Raw genomic sequence first — 21463 nt, forward strand, 5'->3', positions numbered from 1 at the left:
CCTCCGTGGGAGCTGTCGCCGTGCTCCGTGTCGTTTCAGCCGCCGATCACTGGGCGGCGCGCGAACCGACGCTTCGGACTCGCAGGGAGCCCGAAGGCCGAGGACGCCTCGCCTGGATCCGCGTCAGCGCCATCCCACCCCCGCTGCGGGTGCGGGGGCGCCCGGCCCCGGGCTGCCGGCTGGGGGCGGCCCCTGCGCGTGCGCGCCGCGGGGCACTGTGGGGCGGCGTCCCCGCGTGCGGGTGCGGGTGCGCGTGCGCCGCCTGTCGCCTCCGCCCGCTCTCTGCCCCCGGTGATCGAGGGCCGGGGGCGGCCGCCGGCGAGAGGGAGGCGTCCCCGCGGCCCTGCCCTCTGACCCCCGTCCTCTGGGCCATCCCGGGCTGTCGCGTGTTCCTGGAGGTAGTGGTTCTCAGCCCTGCTTTGAACGTGTGTCTGTAAGTATTCATGCTCTCACGTGTGACGTCGAATACGTTGCTGCTCTTTGCACAGAAGCACACGTTTGCAAAAAGTACACGGGACTGGAGAGGGGCATGTCCAGTGATGCTTGACGGGATTTTGATGCACTGCCAGAGTTGAGAACCACGGCCTTAAACTGTGCCTCCAGGCTGACTTCTCTGCCTCCTCTCTCCTTTCCCCAAGACCTGGCAGGTGTCTAGGTCAGAGTTTTTGCGTTAGGTACAATTAAATGCATCACGAAGTAAATGGGTTGCAACCAACATTAAAAAAAAAAAAGAAAATCTCAGTGCATTTCACATAATAAAAGTAAGAATTGTGAAAGTCCTGATTGTGTGTGTGTGTGTGTGTGTAGATGGTATTTACCCTCCAAACTTAGGTGCTTTTTTGAGAGTGAAAGGAGGTGCAGTATAGTTACTGCAGGACCAAAGTTGTAATCTGAGGCTTTCGCTGGTCAATCAAGACATACGGTCCTCTCTATGTGGGTACTCAGTCAGAATATAAAATGTTACAGACATTGCAATGGTCCCCAGCCATGTCTTTGCCCAGAAGTCTTCAAGGACGCCCCATGACCTCCAAGGATTACACCCAGTGCCGTGGAAGGCTCCTCAAAATTCAGTGTCGCCCAGTCTGGCTTACTATTAAGGGTTTCTGTCACTGCTCCCAATACACTCCTTCACTCCTGGTTGCTCTCTAGAAACCACCTTTTTCTTTTCACCTAATGCACAGCCATCACTCACCTTGTAAAGCAAGTTCAAGCATCACCCCCCCCCCACCCCAATCCAGAATGGCCCTGGTTGAGCACCACCTCTCCTTGGTGTCACTTTGCAACACAAATTCCAGTTAATTCTTGAGTCATCCATCCTCATGTTGTTTACATGGTTCTCCCCCAACAGAATACATGATCTTAATTTTTTATAAGTGTTTGTATTTATGTAAGAATATAAACCTCAGTGACGATGATGGTTGTCTCTGGATGATGAGTGTGCTAGTAATGTTAGTTTCCAAAATTTCCGGAGAATTTGCATCGCTTGTATAATCTAGGAAAAAAGAAAAGAAACAATTGTGTTGAATAGCAATTAAAAATTCCATTTCTATTTCCTGTTGGTAGTCTAGAGCATAGTCTTCTAAATTTTTTATGTAAGTTTTTATACATAGTTTTTGTGTTGAAGTAATTTTACATGTACAGAAGTGTTGCAAATACAGTAAAAGATATAAAAATTGATAAATTGGACTTCATGAAAATGTAAAGCTTTTGTGCTTTGAACACCACCATCAAAGAAGCAAAAAGGAAACATACAGAATGGGAGAAAATATTTGCAAAGTATATATATAAGGATTCAGTATCCAGAATATGTAAAGAACTTTAACAACTTAATGAAAAAGATAAACTAAAAAGTAAAGAATTGGAGTGGAAATTTCTCCAAAGAAGATACAGAAATGGCCAATGATTGCACGTAAAATAAGCTCAACATCCTTAGTTATTAGGGAAATGCAAATCACGGCTGCAATTAGGTACCACTTCATGTCTTCTTGGCTGTAATGAAAGGGACAGACAACACAGGTATTGCCGAGGATGTGGAGAAGCTGGAACCGTGGCACTTCACTGGTGGGAATATAAAATGGTGCGGCTACTTTGGAAAATAGTTTGACAGTTCCTTAAGAAGTTAAATGTAGAATTATATGACCTAGCAGTTCCGATCTTAGGTATATACCCGAGAGAAATTAAAACATGTCCACGCAGAAACTTGTACACAAATGTTTATAGCAGCATTTTTTTATATTAGCCAAAAGGTCAAAACAACCCAAATGTTGAATGAGTAAGCCAAATGTGGTACAGCCACACAATGAAATGATTTGATAATACAAAAAAATGAAGTACGGATATACGCTACGACATGGATGTATTAGATTTCTGGGGTTGTCATGACAGTACCGCAAGCTGGGATGCTTAATAATTATCTCGCGGTTTTGGAGGCTTGAAGTCTGAAATCAAGGTATTGGCAGGATTGGTTTCTTCTGAGGACTGTGGAGGAGTATCTTTTTTAGGCCTGTCATCTAGCTTCTGGTAGCCTCAGGCATTCTGTGGCTTGTGGACGCTGTTCTTCCTGTGTCTTGACATCGCCTTCCCTCTATGTGTGTCTATCTCTGTGTCCAAATTTGCCCTTTTTATTAGGACTCAGTGACTGGATCAGGGCCCACCGTGCCGAATGACCTCATCTTTACTTGACATCTGTGAAGACTCAAATTTCAAATGAAGACACGTTCACAGGTGCTGGGGTTAGGACTTCAACATCTTTTGAGGGTACACAATTTAACACATAAAAATGGATGAAAACATTATGCTAAATAAAAGAAGCCTGTCTCAAAAGGCCATGTTGTATGATTCCATTTATATGAAGTGTCTAGAATACGTAACTCTGTAGAGATAAAGTATATTAGTTGTTGCCTAGAGCTGAGAGGGCAGAGCTAGGAAGTGATTGCTAGTGAGTAAATTATATGTCTGTAAAGCTGTTTGAAATATAATCACAATACACAGAGTTTTTGTATACCCTTCAGCATCTAACATTAGCATATTATGTAACTAATATAATGATCTGAGAAAATTAACATCTAAATAATACTTTTTATTAGTTTACAGATTTCACTTAAATTTCACTAATTATCCACATCACGTCCTTTTTCTGGTCCAGGATTCAACTTAGGATCTCATGTTGCATCTGTTTATCCTGTCACTGTAGCCTCCTGCAATCTTAGATGACTTTTAGTCTTTCTTTGGCTTTGATGACCTTGACAGTTGAAGAGTATGTGAAAGTTATTTTGTAAACTGCTCCTCAATTTGGGTTTTCTGGTTGATGAGGTTAAGGTTATGCATTTTTGGCAAGACTATTACAGAAATGATGTTTTGCACTTTTTGGTGCATCATATTAGAGACACGTGACATTGATAAATCATTACTGGTTAAGTCTGATTATTTTGTTAAGTCATTTGTCAGATTACTCCACTGTATAGCTAAACATGTTTCTTTTTAAATTAAGTGGATTGTGAGGAGAAACTTTGAGATTAAGTAAATATATTATTTTTTAAAATCAGACTTTCACCCAGTGATTTTTTAAAGAGGTTTTCATTTTTTATTAATTTTTTAACATTTTTTATTGATTTATAATCATTTTACAATCTTGTGTCAAATCATCCAGTAATTTCAGATTCCATTCTTGCTTACAGCAGTTATTACTGTGGTATTTACCAAGTGGTAATTTTCTATTTCGAGTTTTCTTTCTACGTTTGTTAAATGGAATTCTGCTGTAAGGAAGAGCTGTCCTTTCTCCTCCATTTACTTACAGATAGTCTTTGACTTACAGTGGTTCAACTTACACTTCTTTGAAGTTGATTTGAAAGCAACAGAAGTTCAGTAGAAACCATACTTTGAATTCTGAGTTTTGATCTTTCCCTGGGCTAGCGTTGTGTTATGATGCTCTCCTGTGATGCTGGGGAGCAGCAGTGAACCAGTAAGCCCCACAATCAGGAAGGTAAACAACCAGTACACTTACAACCATTCTGTACCCATGGGGCCATTTTGTTTTTACTTTCAGTACAGCATTCAGCAAAATACACGAGATTTTCAGTACTTTAGTACGAAATAGTCTTTGTGTTAGATGCTTAAACCCGATTGCAAGCTAGTGTTGAGTGTTCTGAGCATGTTTAGGACAGGCTAGGCTAATCTGCGATGTTTAGTAGGCGTATTAAGTGCATTTTCAACCTATGGTGGGTTTATCAGGACATAGCCCCATCTTACACTGAGGAAGATCTGTATTTATTCAGGTATCTTGTTTATATCAGTATGGACCCATGGATGTTTATTCTGTCGGTTTTAATCCATTAGTGTCATCATTTAATATGCTTCTCAAGTCATCCCAAATTTGGCCATTGAGAGCTTGTTGTCGGGAGAGTCTAAGGTGGCCTCTGACGGTACCTATCTCCTAGTATTCAGGCTCTTTTGTGATCTCTCCTTGAGTGTGGGCTGGATTTAGTGATGTTTCCAATGAATAGAGAAGTTGATGGGATGACACGTCTGAGCTTAGGGTCCATCTTGAGCAGACACTCTTGCTCTCACACTCTCTTGTTTCTTTGCTCCCTAGGTCCTTCACTTCCTCACTGTGATGGAAACTAGCTGCCGTATTGTAAGCTGCCCTGTGGAGAGTCCCTTGTGCCAAGGAAGTCAGGTCTCTTAGCGATAGCTAGTGAAGAACAGGTCCTCAGTCTAACACTCCACAAGAAACTGAATCCTGCCAACACCATATGAATGAGCTTGGAATTCAATCCTTCCCCATTCAAGCATTAGGATGATCCTGGCTGACAGCTTGACTGCAACCTACTGAAAAAACTTGAGCCAAGGGAATCTGTGTTAGTTTGCCAGGACTGCCATAAATACCATATAATGAGTGATTTAAATAACAGAAATTTATTTTCTCACAGCTCGCGAGGTTAGAAGTCCAAGACCAAGGTGCTGGCTGCCTTGGCTTCCATGAGGGCTCTCCTCCTGCTGTGTAAATGGCCTTCTTCTCACTAGGTACTCGCAGGGTCTTTCCAGGGTGCGTGTACATGGTGAGTGGGGTAGGGGGTGAGCACTAGTTCTCTCAGTCCTGTTGGATCAGAGCCCCACCCTTATGACCTCATTCAACCTTAATTTCTTCCATAGAGACCCCATCTCCAAATTTAGCCACACTCAGAGTTAGGGCTCCAACATATAAATTTTGAGGGGAAATAAACATTCAGTCCACAACGGTAATGAAAGGGCTACATGCTTCCTCTGCTTCACCCTAAGATCAGGAATAAGGCAAGTTTGTTTTCACTACTATCCATGTTATACTGGATGCCCTAGCCATTTTTTTTTTAAAGGCAAGGACAAGAAATAAAAGGCAGACTGGAAAAAAGTAAGTATTCACAAAAGTATTCGCATGCTTGTCTACACACAAAAATCTGAATGAGATTACAAAAAGCTTCTAGAACTATTAGCGGTTTAGCAATTACAGATGCTAACCCCACATAGGACACCCCCCAAATATATCATGCCAAAGTACATCATAGTCAAAATTTTGAAAACTAAAGACAAAAAATCTTGAAAGCAGAAAGAAAAAATATTTTACCTAGAAGTGGAAAGCAATTCGAATGGCAGAAGGCTTCTTATCAGAAACCAAGGGGGCTAGAAGGAAGGGGCGTCACATTTCCAAGTGCTGTAAACAAAGAACTGTAACTCAGAATTCTATATCCAGTGAAAACATTCTTCAGAAATAAAGTGGATATCAAGACACTTTCAGATTAAGGAAAACTAAAAGGATTTGTCACCAGGAGTTCTACCATATTAAAAAAAAAAAAGGCTAAAGGAGTTTCTTGAATTGGAAAAGAAATGATAAAAGAAGGAATCTTGAAATATCAGGAAAGGCAGTAGAACAATCAAGTAAAAATATTAGTTAATACAATGGATTTTTTCTCTTTAAGTTTTCTAAATTAGATGAAAATTTAATAATAAATAAAATAAAATAAAATAATAAATAAAAATTGCAACATTGATGTGCATTTCAAAGCATGTAGGGGAAATATTTAGGACAATTTTATTATAAATGACACAGGGTACAAGAATTTAAAGGATTGTAAGGTTTTAACACTTCACTCAAATGGATAAAATACACCAAAAGTTACGTATGCATAACATAATGCCTAGAGCAACAAGTAAACACTTATACAAAGAGGTACATTGAAAAGCATCATTGATAAAGCACAATGTAATTCTAAAATAAAAGGTACAAGTCACTTAAAGGGAGGCCGAAAAAGAAAACAGGAAGGAAACAAAACAAAATGAAACAAAATCTCCACTGAAGTCCTAGCATATCAGTAGTTACATTAAATATAAATGTCTGAAAACACCAATTAAAAGAGAAGGACAGAGTAGATAAACAAACAAACAAACAAGACCTGCTATAAGCTCCCCACAAGAAACTCAGTTCAAAATTAATGGTATAGGTAGGCTGAAATTGAAAAGATGGAAAAAGAGAATGCAACGCAAACTTTAATTTTTTAAAAAAGCAGTAGGCTGTATTAATGGCAGATAAAGTAGACTCTATAGCAAAGAAAATTACCAGGGTCAGAGAGCATTTCATAATAATAAAAGAGTCAGGCTCTCAAGAGGATACGGCAATCCTAAATCTGTATGTACCAAAAAACAGAGCTGCAAAATACTTAAAGCAAAAATGGACAAAACTGGTTTTGGGGTTTTTGAGAAACCTCCATATTGTTTTCCATGGTGACTGCACCAACTTACATTTCCACCAACGGTGTACAGGGTTCCCTCTTCTCCACATCCTGGCCAACATTTGGCATTTCTGCTGTTTTTGATGATGGCCATTCTGACAGGTGTGAGGTGGTGTCTCGTTGTGGTTTTGATTTGCATTTCCTTGATGTTGGTGATGTTGAGCAACTTTCCATGTTCCTGTTGGCCACCTGCATTTCCTCTTTTGGAAAAATGTCTGTTCAGTTCTTCTGCACATATTTTAAATGGGTTGTTGTTTGTTTGCTTTTAAATTGAAGTACAGTTGATTTAAAATGTTGTTTTAGCTTATGGTGTACAGCATACATGGACTTGGAGGGCACTGTGCTGAGTGAAACAAGTCAGACAGAGAAAGACAAATACTTTAAGATATCACTTACATGTGGAATCTTAAAAAATACAGCAAACTAGTGAATATAACAGAAAAGAAACAGACTCACAGATGTAGAGAAGGAACTAGTGGTTACCAGTGGGGAGAGGGACGAGGGGGGGGGCAAGATGAGGGTGGGGGATTAAGAGGTGCCAACTCAGGTATAAAATAAGCAAAAAGGATGTATTGTGCAACATGGGAATCTAGCCAATATTTTATAATAACTATAAATGGAAATTACCTTTAAAAAATTGTGAGTCACTGTATTATATACCTGTAACATGTAACATTGTATGTCAACTACACTTCAATTTAAAAAATATGATATTGTAAAGTAAATACATAAATAAACTTTATTTATGAAAAAAGTTGACAGAACTGAGAGGAGAAATAGACAAATGCATGGTTATAGTTGGAGATTTCAAAGCCTCCCTTTCAACAATTGACTGATGTACACAGAAAATCAGCAAGGATATATGACTCAGCAGTACCATAAATCAGCAGGATCCAACACACACACACACACACACACACACACACACACACACACACACACACCCCAGTTCACTCAACAACAGCGCAATAGACATTACTTTCAAGTTCCCACGGGTAGTTTACCAAGATCAACCACTTACCATGACAGGACTATAAAATAAATTCAACATTTTAAAGATAATTGAATTCATACTGTGTGTGCTTTCACCACAATGGAACCAAACTAGAAATCATAAGAGAAAGACAACAGGAAAAACCTCCAAACAATTGGAAACTAAAGAATAAGTTGCTAAGTAATCTTTGGGTGAGAGAGGAAGTCACAAAGGAAATAAAAACAACACATTGAACTAAATGAAAATGAAAGTAAAGCATACCAAGATGTGTGGCATATAACTAAAGTAGTGCTGAGAGAAAAGTTTATAGCACCAAATTCTTACATTAGAAAAGAGGAAAAATCTCAAGAAAATAATGTAAAATCTCACCTTAAGATCCTATAAAAAGAAGAGCAGGGTAAAACCCAGAGATGCAGAAATAAATAATATACAGAGAAATCAATGAAATTGAAAACAGAAAAACAATAGAGAAAGTAAACAAAAGATGATTATTGGAAAAGATCAATAATATTGACAAACTTCTGAGATCAATAAAGCAAAAAAGATAACACAAAGTAGCAATATCAGAAATGAAATGGGACATCACTGCAGAGCTTGTAGACATCAAAAGTAGAATGAGGAAGTATAAACAATTTTACATGCATAAATTTGACAACTTAAGTGAATGGACTAGTTCCTCAAAACTCACCCAATATGAAATACATAATTTACATAGTTCAACAGACATTACAGAAATTGAATTTTTAATTAAAAAACTCCCAAGAAAGAATCCGATGTTTTCAGTGGAAAATCCTACATATAAAGAATAAGCATTTCTACACACTGTCTTCCAGAAAACAGAAAATGAGAAATTCCCCAACTCGTTTTGTTAGGCCAGTATTATCCTGAAGCCAAAACCATACAAAGACCATTCATAAAAAAGAAAAACTACAGGTTAATATCTCTCAGGAATACAGATGCAGAAATTCTCAATGAAAAGTTAATAAGTAGGATTTAGCAATACATAAAAAGAGCTGTGGGATTCTGGGAAGACGGCCGAGTATGAAGTGCCAGGAAACTTGTCTTCTTGCCTCGACGATTGTACTGGCAGAATCTGCTTGATACAACTACGTTGGAACTCTGGAGTTTATTCAGACTTGCAACTTCAAGGGGAAGGCTTGAATGGGAAATTCCATGTGATTCTGGTCAATTTCTGCAATGGCCACCCATCCCCCACCCTCAACTCCGTGACAGTCAGTTGTGCGTTTGAACCAGAAGCAGCTTACTTGAAGCTTGCTGACTCAGAATGGACCATAAGGACCCTGTCCTCCAAATATCAGGAATCTGATTTCTGATTTGCTGCTTCTGATAATGTAAGTAAAGACATAGATGTGACAGCCAGTGCTGCACCATACCCCACATTGTTGCAAGCCTCTTGCAACAGCTGAAACAACTTCCAGGAGATTTAAAGAGCTGCAACTATTTTCGCCATCTTTATTTATCTCTTTCCCTCTTTTTTGGGGGGAGCAAGACATTTAATGAGCAGGACATTCAAAAGCAATTACACATACAGGGGAATTTAGAAAGTTACCATGCATGCCTAAGGAGAAACACAGGCTCATACAAGACCTCAGCCTGAGAAGATCTTAAGTTTATACCTCAGGCTGATCCCTGGCAGACAGCCTAAATTAAACAAAATATTAAAAATAATAAACAAAAAGGAAAGGAAAGCCTGGGGAAATGGGACAATCTGTTTTCCAGACTTACTACACTATTAGATTCAAATACCAAGTGTTTCAACACTCCCTCTCCCCAAGTTATAAGACATACAAAGAAACAGGAAAAAACATTTTGCCATTCAAAGCAAAACAAAACCAAAAACAAAACACTGGTCAGAAAGGCCAGATGGCAGACACAACAGACAGAATTGAAATGCTAAAAAAACTAAAGGAAGACATGGAGACAGTCAGGACAATGTATGAACAAAATGGAGATATCAAGAAAGAGAAAATATAAGAATACATCAAAAAGAAATTCTGGAGCGGAAAAGTACAATACCTTGAATGAAAAACTCACTAGATGCATTCAAAAGCAGATTTGAGCAGAAGAAAGAATTAGTGAACTAGAAGCTAAAACAATTGAAATTATCAAGTCTGAGGAATAGAAAGACTAAGGATTGAAGAAAAGCAAACGAATCCTAAGAAACCTGTGGAAAATCTTCAAGAGGATCAACATACATTGCGGGAGTCCCAGGAGAGACTAACAGGCAGGGACAAAGAGATTATTTGAAGAAAAAAATGCCTGAAAACTTTCCAAATCTGAGGAAAGACAAGAATAAAAACATTCAAGAACCTTAATGAACTCTTAATAAGATGAATTCAGAGAAAGCCACAAGAAGACACAAAAGCTGTCAAAAGAAAATCTTGAAAGCAACAAGAGAGAAGCGATTCATCACATAAAAAGGATCCTCAATAAGATTATCAAGTAGACTTTTCTCCTGAAACTTTGGATGCCAAAAGTCAGTGGGCTGGTATATTCAAAATACTGAAAGAAAAACAACAAAGTGTCAATCAAGAATCCTATATCTGCCAAAAACTGTCCTTTGGAAGGGAGGAAGGAATTAAACCCAAAGCTATGTGAAGGAATAAATAATAAAAAATAACAGAGATGAGTGAAATATAGATTAGAAAAATGATAGATAAGATGAATGAAAATAAAAAATGTATGTATTTTTTAAAGAACAACAAAATTGACAAATCTTTATCTGGATAGATGAAGAAAAAGAGAAGATTAAAAAGGATTCTGGGAAGATGGTGCAATCAGAAGCACCAGGAGTCTGTCTGCCCAACTAGGCAGCAGCTGCACCAGCAGAATCATCTAATGTATCTGTTTTGGAGCTCTGAAGTCTGTTGAAGCCAGGTAACTTGTAGCAGTAAATTGGTGAGTTTCTGTCAATGTCAGCTCCTAGCACAGTAGCAGCTACTAGTCTCCAACCTACCATCACATGGTACGCGGTTTGACTGTGCTCCTGGAGCAGCTTGACCATCTTGTGAGAAGCAAGGAGGGCAAAAAGAACCCTGTCCTCCAAATATCCGGCATCTGTGCTCTGATTGCTGCTTCTGATCACAGAGGTGACACAAAGAGGGGTCAGCCATTGCTGCTGCACCTCCCCACATTGTTGCAAGCCCCTCACCCTCTTAACTGAAGTGACTTAGACGGGAATTAAAGGGCCAGCACTTCTCCACAAACAATAAGTGCTGGAGAGGGTGTGGAGAAAAGGGAGCCCTCCTACACTGCTGGTGGGAATGTAATTTGATGCAGCCGCTATGGGAAGACAGTATGGAGACTCCTTAAAACACTAAAAATAGAGCTACCATATCATCTAGCAGTCCCACTCCTGGGCGTATATCTGGAGAAAACTCTAATTCAAAAAGACACAAGCACCCCAATGTTCACAGCAGCACAATTTACAGTAGCCAAGACATGGAAGCAACCTAAAAGCCCATCAACAGATGATTGGACAAAGGAGATGTGATGTGACACATGCACGCACGCACGCACACACAATGTAATACTATTCAGCCATAAAGAAGAATGAAGTAATGCCATTTGCAGCAACATGGATGGACCTAGAAGTTACCATACTAAGTGAAGTAAGTCATAAAAAACCAAATATTATATAATATCATTTATATATGGAATCTAAAAAAAGTTACAAATGAACTTATGTACAAAACAGAAAGAGACTCATAGACATAGAAGACAACCTTATGGTTGCCAAAGGGGAAAGGGAGGGGAGGGATAAATTAGAAGTTTGGAATTAGCAGGTACAAACTACTGTGTATAAAATAGATAAAAAAACAGATCCTAATGTATAGCAGAGGAAACCACTTTCAATGTCTGTAATAACCTATAATAAAAAAAATATACTTTTAATATCTGAATCACAGTACCACTGTGCTGTACACCAGAAACTAACACAACATTGTTAATCAACTATACTGCCATTTAAAAAAAGGCCAACACTCTCACCTCCCACCTTAAATTTTCACTTTTTCCACTTTTGGCAGCCACATGTTAAAGACTAGAATGTTCAGAAACAACTTCGTATGTGGGGAAAATTAGAAAGTTACTGTGCATTCTTAGGAAAATGCTCAGAAAGGATCAGAGAAGACCTTAAGTTTACTCCTTAGACTACTCCTAAGCAAAGAGACAGCTTAAAACAATAAAAAACAAATTTAAAAAAAATGCCCAAGACCAAACCCTGGGAAATGGTGGAAGAATCTGATTTCCAGAATTACCACCAAATCAGTCCCTGAAAATACTTCATGACAGGTATATTGGACAAAGACTTTAAAACAATGGTCCTGAAGATGCTGGAAAAAAGTAAAGGAAGACGTGGAAACAGTTAAGAAAATGATGAGTGAACAAAATGGAAATATCAATAAAGAGATACAAAACCTAAAAAGAAGCCAAAACAAAATTCTGGCGCTGAAGAGTACAGTAACTGAAATAAAAGATCCACTAGCAGGATTCAAAGGCAGACTTGGCAGGCAGAAGAATGATTAAGCGAACTTGAAACTAGGACAATAGAAATGATCTAGTCTAAGGAACAGAGATAGAAAAGATTGAAGAAAAGCATCAGAGTCTAAGAGATACTGGATGCCATCAGAAAGGCAAAGGCACACATTGTGAGTCCCAGAAGAAGAGAGAGTCAGAGAAAATGTTTGAAGAAATAATAGCTGAAAGCTTCCCCAGTTTAAAGGAAGACATTCATGTAAACATCCAAGAAGCTCAGTGAACTCCAAGTTAAGATTCATGAAACAGACTTATACCAAGACACATGACATTTAATTTTCAAACGACAAAGGAAAAGAAGAAATCTTGAAAGCAAGCAAGCGGGAAGCAAATCATGACATACAAGTGATCCTCAAAGAGATTATCTGCAGATTGCTCATTAGAAACTTTTGAGGGCAGAAATAGGGGGGAGATATATTAAAAGTGCTTAAGGGAAAAAACTCACCCAGGATTCATGTATCCAGCAATACTGTCTTTCAAAAGTGAGGGAGAAATCAAGAAGCTGAAAAAAGTTCTCAAAAAGCTGAAGGAGTTTGTGAGCACTAGACTGGCCCTGGGAGAAGTACGCAAGGGAGTCCTGCAAAGTGACAGGACATTAGACAGTAACCCAAGGCTGTATGGAGAAATAAAGATCTCAGTAAGGGTAAATACATGGGCAATTCTAATAGCTAGTATAATTGGTTTTTTACTTTTCTTTTTAAATATTTTTTATTGATTTATAATCATTTTACAATGTTGTGTCAAATTCCAGTGTAGAGCAGAATTTTTCAGTTACACGTGAACATGCATATATTCATTGTCGCATTCATTTTCACTGTGAGCTACCGTAAGATCTTGTGTATATTTCCCTGTGCTATACAGTATAATCTTGTTTATCTATTCTACAATTTTGAAATCCCGTCTGTCCCTTCCCACCCTCCGCCCCCATAGCTAGTATAATTGTAACAATGGATTGTAGCTGCACTTTTTGTTTTCTGCATGACTGAAGACACCAGTATATTTAAATTAAAAAATTGATGTAACAGCTAGTATTAATGTAACTTTGGTTTGTAACTCCAAATCTTGTTCTGTATGTAATTTAGGAGATGGATGCATTTGAAGAGTTGTTGGTTTATGTTTTGGGGCACACGTATAGAAATGTGACTTGTGACGTCAGCAACCCAAAGAGGTGGGGACAGAGTGTCTAGGAGCTGAGTTTTTGTATGTTATTGAAGTTAATGTGCTATAAATTCAAATGTTTGTTACAGCATTAGGACATTAAATGTAATCCCCATGGCAGCTACAAAGACAATTGCTATTGAATATACACAGAAGGAAATCAAGAAGGAATGTAAACATTTCACTACCAAAACATCAACAAAACAAAACAAAACAAAACAAAATAAAAAAAAAAAGAGAGAGGATTGCAAGGAATGAAGGACAAAGTTATAGGCCTGTAGAAAACCAAAAGCACAATGACAGAAATTAAGTGCTTCCTTATCAGTAATTACTTTAATTGTAAGTGGGTTAAAGTCTCCAATTAAAAGACAGCAATTGTCAGAATGCATAAAAACACATGATCCAACTATATGCTGCCTATAAGGGGCTCACTTGAGATCCAAAGACACAAACCATTTTTTGTGAAAGTGAAAGGACAGAGAAAGATGTTACATTTAAATAGTTACTAACAGAGGGCAGGAGTGGCTATGCTAATTTCAGATGGAATAGGCTTCAAATCAAAACTGGTTACAAGAGACAGTGGGCAGTACCTATCAGCAAATATTTGAATGCGGCAAGATGTAACAGTTATAAGAATTTATGCACTTAATGTCAGACCATCAAAATATAGGAAGTAAAAAATTGAGGGACTTGAAGGGAGAAATAGACAGTTCTACAAGAATACTTGTAGGTTCCAAGTATAGTTGATGTACAATATTATGTGTTACAGGTATACAACATGATTTACAGATTTTTAGAGGTCATACTCCATTTATTGCTATTATAAAATACTGGCTCTGTTCCCCACGTTGTACAATACATCGTTGTAGCTTGTTTTACATCTGATAGCTGGTACCTCGTAATCCTCACCTCCGTCTTGCCCCTCCCCCTTCCTTCTCCCCCTTGTTCAACCACTAGTTCCTTCTCTACATCCATGAGTCTGTTTCTTTTCTGTTATATTCACTAGTTTGTTGTATTTTTTAAGATTCCACATGTAAGTGATATCTTATAGCATTTGTCTTTCTTTCTCTGACTTATTTCACTCAGCACAGTACCCTCCAAGTCCATCCACACTGTACACCAGAAACTAATACAACATTTTTTTTACTGCACGTATTTTTTAACTTTACATATATATACTGTTCATTGTTTCTAAGAACATTTAGAGCTTTAGCTTTTTAAATTTACACAGTTATTAAAGGAATAAAGTCAACCACAAAATAAGAATTAATTCAAAAAGATACACACACCCTGCTATTCACAGCAATATTATTTATAATTGCCAAGATAAACAACTCACCCATGAGAAAGATGGATACTTTGCCATTTGTGGCCTTTCATTCACTTTTTTTAAAATTTCAAAACCCAGAATTTTATAACTGGCATAAACATTTCCATTGCATTGAAAATGACAAAATACCCGGAAATAAACTCAACCAAGGAGGTTACTGATACTCTAAAAACCAAAAACTGAAATGACACAAAGAAATGGAAAGCTATTTTGTGCTCTTGGATTGGAAGAATCAACAATATCTAAATGGCCACACTACCCAAAGCAACCCACAGATCCAACGCAATCCCCATGAAAACACCCACGACATTCCTCACAGATCTGGAACAAAGAATTCCAAAATTTGTAAGGAACCACAAAAGACCCCAAACAGCCAAAGTAATCTTTTGTAGGCCTTTTTCCTTTTTCTTTCTTATTTTTGTTCTCTTTTCTTATGGTTTGATGACTAGAGAAGGTCCTTTAATGTTTGTTGTAAAGCTGGTTTGGTCGTACTGAATTCTTTAACTTTTGTTTATCTGTGAAGCTTTTGTTTTCTCCATCAAATCTGAATGGGAGCCTTGCTGGATAGAGCGTTCTTGGTTGTAAATCTTTCTCTTTCATCACTGCATGTGTCTTTTCAAATTATATTTTCCGCCAGCTGTATGCCCAGGAGTGGGATTGCTGGATCATGTGGTTAGTTTACTTTTGGTTTTTTGAGGAATCTCCATACTGTCCTCCATAGTGGCTGCTCCACTTTACATTCCCAACAACAGTGTAGGAGGGATCTTTTTTCTCCACACCCTCTCCAGCACTTGTCATTTGTAGACTTTTTGATCATGGCCATTCTGACTGGTGTGAGGTGTTACCTCATTGTAGTTTTGATTTGCATTTCTCTAGCAATTAGTGATGTCAAGCCTCTTTTCATGTGCTGTTGGCCATCTGGATGTTTTCTTTGGAGAGATGTCTATTTAGGTCTTCTGCCCATATTTTGATTGAGTTGCTTGCTTTTTTGGATATTAAGCTGTGTGAACTGTATATTTTGGAAATTAGTCCCTTGTCGGTTGCAAATATTTGCAAATATTTTCTCCCATTCTGTAGGTTGTGTTTTTCATTTTGTTGATGGTATCCTTTGCTGTGCAAGAGTTCTTAAGTGTAATCAGGTTCCATTTGCTTATTTTTACTTTTATTTCCATTACTGTAGGAGCTGGTTCAAAAGCAGTATTGCTGTGATTTATGTCAAAGAGTGTTCTGCCTGTGTTTTCCTTTAGGAGTTTTATAGTATGCAGTCTTAAATTCAGGTATTTAATCCATTTTGAGTTTATTTTTGTGTATGGTGTTAAATAATGTTCTAATTTCATTCTTTTACAGGTAACTGTCCAGTTTTCCCAGTACCACCTATCAAAGAGACTGTTTTTTCCTCCATTGTAAAATCTTACCTCCTTTGTCATAGATTAATTGACCATCGATGTGTGAGTGAGTTTATTTCTGGACTTTCTATCCCATTCCATTGATCTGTGTATCTGTTTTTGCACCAGTACCGTAATGTTCTGATTACTGTAGCTTTGTAGTATAGTCTGAAGTCAGGGAGTGTGATTCCCCCAGCTCCATTCTTCTTTCTCAAGACTAGGGGTCTTGTGTGTTTCCATAAAAATTTTAGCATTTTTTTCCCAGTTATATGAAAAATGTCATTGCTAGTTTGATAGGGGTTGCCATGAATCTGTATATTGCCTTGGGTAGTATGGCCATTTTAACAATATTGATTCTTCCAATCCAAGAACACAGTATATCTTCACATATGCTTGTTTCATCTTCCATTTCTTACATCTGTGTCTCATAGTTTTCAGAGTACAGGTCCTTTGCCTCCTTAGGTAGGCTTATTCCTAAGTATTTTATTCTTTTTGATGTGATGGTAAATGGGATTGTTTCCTTAATGTCTTTTTCTGCTATTTTGTTGTTAGTATATAGAAATACAACCGATTTCTCTGTATTAATTTTGTATGCTGCCACTTCACCAAATGCATTGATGGGCTCTAGTCATTTTCTTGTAGTGTCTTCGTGATTTTCGATGTATAGTGTCATGTCATCTGCAAACAGTGACAGCTTTACTTCTTTTCCAATTTAGATTCCTTTTATTTATTTTTTTCCTCTGATTGCTGTGGCTAGGTCTTACAAAACTGAGTTGAATAAAAGTAGTGAGAGTTGTCATCCTTGTCTTATTCCTGGAGGAGCAAATCTTAGAGGAAATGCTTTCAACTTTTCACCATTAAATATGATGTTAGCTGTGGGTTTGTTATATATTGCCTTTATTATGTTGAGTATGTTCCCTCTATGCCCACTTTTTAGAGAGTTTTTTAAAAACTATAAATGGATGTTGAATTTTATCAAAAGTCTTTCTACATCTATTGAGATGATCATATGGTTTTTATTCTTCGATTTGTTAGTGTAGTGTATCACACTGATTGAGTTGCAGATATTGAAAAATCCTTCCATCTTTGGGATAAATCCTACTTGATCATGGTGTATGATCCTTTTAATACATCGTTGGAGTTGATTTGCTCGTATTTTGTTCAGGATTTTTTGAATCTACATTCATAAGTGATACTGGCCTGTAATTTTCTTTTTTTCATGATGTCTTTGTCTGTTTTTGGTATCAGGGTAATGGCGGCCTCACAGAATGAGCTTGGAAGTGTTCCTTTCTCTGCAATTTTTTGGAATAGTTTCAGAAGGGTAGGTGTTAACTCTTCTCTAAATGTTTAGCAGAATTCACCTGTGAAGCCATCTGGTCCTGGACTTGTATGTGTTGGGAGTTTTTAAACTACTGATTTGATTTCAGTACTGGTAATTGGTCTATTTTTATTTTTATTTCTTCCTGGTTCAGTGTTGACCAATTGTACCTTTCTAAGAAATTGTCCATTTCTTCTAGGTTGTCCTTTTTGTTGGTGCGTAGTTGCTCATAGTAGCCTTTTATGATACCTTGTATTTCTGTGGTGTCAGTTGTAACTTTTTTTTCATTTCTGATTTTATTAATTTGTGCCCTCTCCCTGTTTTTCTTGAGGAGTCTGATTGAAGGTTTATCAATTTTGTTTATCTTTTCAAAGAACCAGCTTTTAGTTACATTGACCTTTTCTATTTTTGTCTCTATTTCTTTCATTTCTGCTCTAATCTTTATGATTTTTTTCCCTTCTACTAACTTGAGGGTTTTTGTTCTTCTTTCCCTTGTTGCTTTAGGTGTAAAGTTAGGTTGTTTATTTGAGATTTTTCTTGTTTCCTGAGGTAAGCTTGTATCTCTATAAACTTCCCTCTTGGAGCTGCTTTTCTGTGTCCCAGAGGTCTTGATTTCCTCCTTGACTTCTTCAACGATCCATTGGTTGTTTAGCAGCATATTTTTTAGCCTCCACATGTTTGCAGGTTTTGCAGTTTTTTTTTTTTTTTGTAGTTCATTTCTAATCTTACAGTGTTGTGGTCAGAAAAAGTGCTTGACATGATTTCAAACTTCTTAAATTTTCTGAGGCTTGCTTTGTGGGCCAACATATGATTAATTCTGGAGAATGTTCCATGTGCACTTGAGAAGAATGTGCACTGCTTTCAGATGGAATGCTCTGTAAATATCAATTAAGTCCACCTGGTCTAATGCATTTTTTAAAACCTGTATTTCCTTAATGATTTTCTGTCTGGATGATCTGTCCATTGATGTAAGTGGGGTGTTAAGCCCCCCCTCCATTATTGTGTTACTGTTGATTTCTCCTTTTACATCTGTTAACAGTTGACTTATACATTGAAGTGCTTCTGTGTTGGGTGTGTATCTATTTACAATTGTGCATCTTCTTCTTGGATTGATCCCTTAAACATGTCATGTCCTCTTTGTCTCTCTTAACAGTCTTTATTTTAAAATCTATTTTGTCTCGTACAAATATTGCTACTTCAGCTTTCTTTTGGTTTCCATTTGCATGGAATATCTTTTCCCATGCCCTCACTTTCAGTCTGTATGTGTCTCTAGCTCTGTGGAGGGTCTCTTGTAGACAGCATGTACATTAATCTTGTATTTGTATCCATTCAGCCAGTCTGTGTCTTTTGGTTGGAGAGTTTAATCCATTTACATTTAAGGTAATTATTGATATGTATGTTCTTACTGCCATTTTATTATTTGTTTTGGATTTGTTTTTATAGATCTTTTTTTCTTGTTCTTTTTATTTTCTCTTGTGGTTTGATGACTATAGAGTTACATTTGGATTCCTCTTTCTTTTCTGTGTGTATATCTATTATAGATTTTTGGTTTGCGCTTACCATGAGGTTTTGGTATAAAAATCTATCTATCAATATCTATATCTATACATGACTCTTTTCAGTTGCTGATTTCTTAATTTTAAATGCATTTTAGATACCCTGCATTGGTACCCTCCTCCCCTCATGATTACTTTTCTTGTTTCTAATTGTGGCCTTGTCTTTTTTACCTATAAAATTTCCTTTAACATTTGTTGTAAAGCTGGTTTGGTGGTGCTGAATTCTTTTAGCTTTTGCTTATCTGTGAAGCTTTTGGTTTCTTTATCAAATGTTAATGGGAGCCTCGCTGGGTAGAGTGTTCTTGGTTGTAGGTTTTTCCCTTTCATCACTTTAAATATATTGTGCCGCTCCCTTCTGGCCTGTAGAGTTTCTGCTGAAAAATCAGCTGATAACCTTATGAGAGTTCCCTTGTATGTTATATGTTGCTTTTCTCTTGCTGATTTTAATATTTTCTCCTTATCTTTAATTTTTGTCAATTTGATTACTCAGTGTGCCTTGGTGTGTCCCTCAGGTTAATCCTGTGTAGGACTCTGTGCATCCTGGACTTGGGTGACTGTTTCCTTTCCCAAGTAAGGGAATTTTTCAGCTATTGTCTCTTCAAATATTTTCTTAGGTCCTTTCTTTTCTCTCTTCTTTTTCTGATACTCCTATAATGTGATATTAGTGCAATTCATGTTGTCCCAGAGGTCTCTTAAACTATCCCCATTTTTTTCCCTTTTTATGGTTCTGCAGTAGTGATTTGCTCCTTTCTGTCTTCTAGCTCACCGACCTCTTCTTCTGCCTCATTTAGACTATGCCTGGTTCCTTCTAGTGTATTGCTTGCTTCAGTGATTGTATTCTTCAACTCTGCATATTCTTTATATTTTCTAACTCTTTGATTAAAAACTTCCCTCTGTGCATCTATTCTCCTCCCAAGTTTTGTGATCATCTTAACAATCATTACTCTGAACTCTTTCTCAGGTAGATTGCCTATCTCCTCATCACTTATTTATTTTTGGGGGATTTTATCTTGTGCCTTTGCCTGGAACATATTCCTCTGCCACCTCATCTTGTCTAAATTTCTTTTTGTAATTTTATGTAGGTGAGTTATGTTTCTTGACCTTGGAGGAGTGGCTCTCTGTTAATGAGACGTCCCAGCAGTGCACTCCCCCCTGTCACCCAAGGGCCCCGGTCCAGCTGATTGCACTGTAGAGTCTGGCCTGCATGTGTGGACTCTTCCCACAAGCTCTGGAATTGTTGGTTTCTTGCTTATGGTGTCTGCCCCCTGATGGATGAGGCTGGACTAGAGGCTTGTTCAGGTTTCCTGGCAGGAGTTGGTGCCTCCCCACTGCTGGTTGGAGCTTGGTCCTGGACCTCTGGTGGGCAGGGCTGTGTCTAGGGCTGTGGGCTCAGAAAGTCTGCTGATGGGTGGGGCTGTGTTCCCACCCAGTATGTTGTTTGGCCCAAGGCTTCACAGCACTTAAGCATGCAAACTGTTTGGTGGAGCTAGGTCTTGGCACTAGTGACCCAAGCAAGATGTCAGTCTCCAGGAAAGCTCAAGTAGATGAACACCTCACAAATGTCTTGCCACCAGCTTTCATGTCCTCAGGGTGAGCCACAGCTGCCCCACCCCACCTCCCCAGGAGACCTTACAAAACTAGCAGGCAGGTCTGGCCCAGGTTTCTATGAAATTACTACCTCTGTCCTTTGTCCCAACACGTGTGGGATTCTGTGTGCACTTCCCAAGAGCGTGAAGTCTCTGTCTCCCCCAGTCTCATGGTGCTTCTGCACTTAAGCCCCACTGGCCTTTAAAACCAGATATCCAAGGGGTCTTCTCCCAATGCTGAGACCCTGGGCTGGGGTCAGAACTATCACTCCTGTGGGATGGCCTCTGCAATTTAATTATTTTCCAGTTTGTGGGTCACCCACCCAGCAGGAAGGAGGCCTGACTATATCATGAGCACGTTCCTCCTACCATCCTGCTGTAGTTCCCTCTTTGTGTTTCCAGTTGAAGCAGGTCTCTTTTTTTGCTAGGTTCCAGTCTTTTTTTCCCCTCCTGTCATTGTTTAGCAGTCAATTGTGGTTTTGTTGTAATCATGAATGGAGGTGAGCTCTTGCTCCAGCTACTCTGCCATCTTGACAAGAAATCCTCAGTTCTCTTAACTGATTTTTTTGAGATATCTTCTAGTGAGTTCCAAGCCAGTATGTTATATTGACAGTCAGTTCGTAAGCAAGTTACTTAAGAAAATTAGACAGGGGAAGGGGGTGGAACTGAAAGTTAGACCATACCTTTGTATAATACTGATCAAAAAATACTCATTGTATCCTGCTCAAAAGTAGCTTATTCTTATTTTGCAGTAACTATTTAAAACTACATTTAGTAGTCATCAGAGTGCTCAAACACTGCCGTTCCCTGTGTTTAAG

At 38.3% G+C, this 21463-nt stretch overlaps 1 protein-coding gene across 2 annotated transcripts in view; it reads left to right on the forward strand.

Annotated features, from left to right (window-relative positions):
* Positions 1–73: 73 nt before the first annotated feature.
* The window catches only part of URGCP (upregulator of cell proliferation), an 88257-nt gene continuing 66867 nt past the window's right edge, over positions 74–21463 (forward strand). Inside the window, exon 1 of one of the 2 annotated variants that reach the window (XM_010969041.3) lies at positions 74–433. The gene's annotated coding sequence lies outside the window, so the exon portion shown is untranslated. The remainder of the gene's footprint in view (positions 434–21463) is intronic. The other variant, XM_074358617.1, reaches the window with a different exon arrangement.

This window comes from Camelus bactrianus, chromosome 36 (assembly GCF_048773025.1).
Source record: "Camelus bactrianus isolate YW-2024 breed Bactrian camel chromosome 36, ASM4877302v1, whole genome shotgun sequence".
Lineage (NCBI taxonomy): Eukaryota > Metazoa > Chordata > Mammalia > Artiodactyla > Camelidae > Camelus > Camelus bactrianus.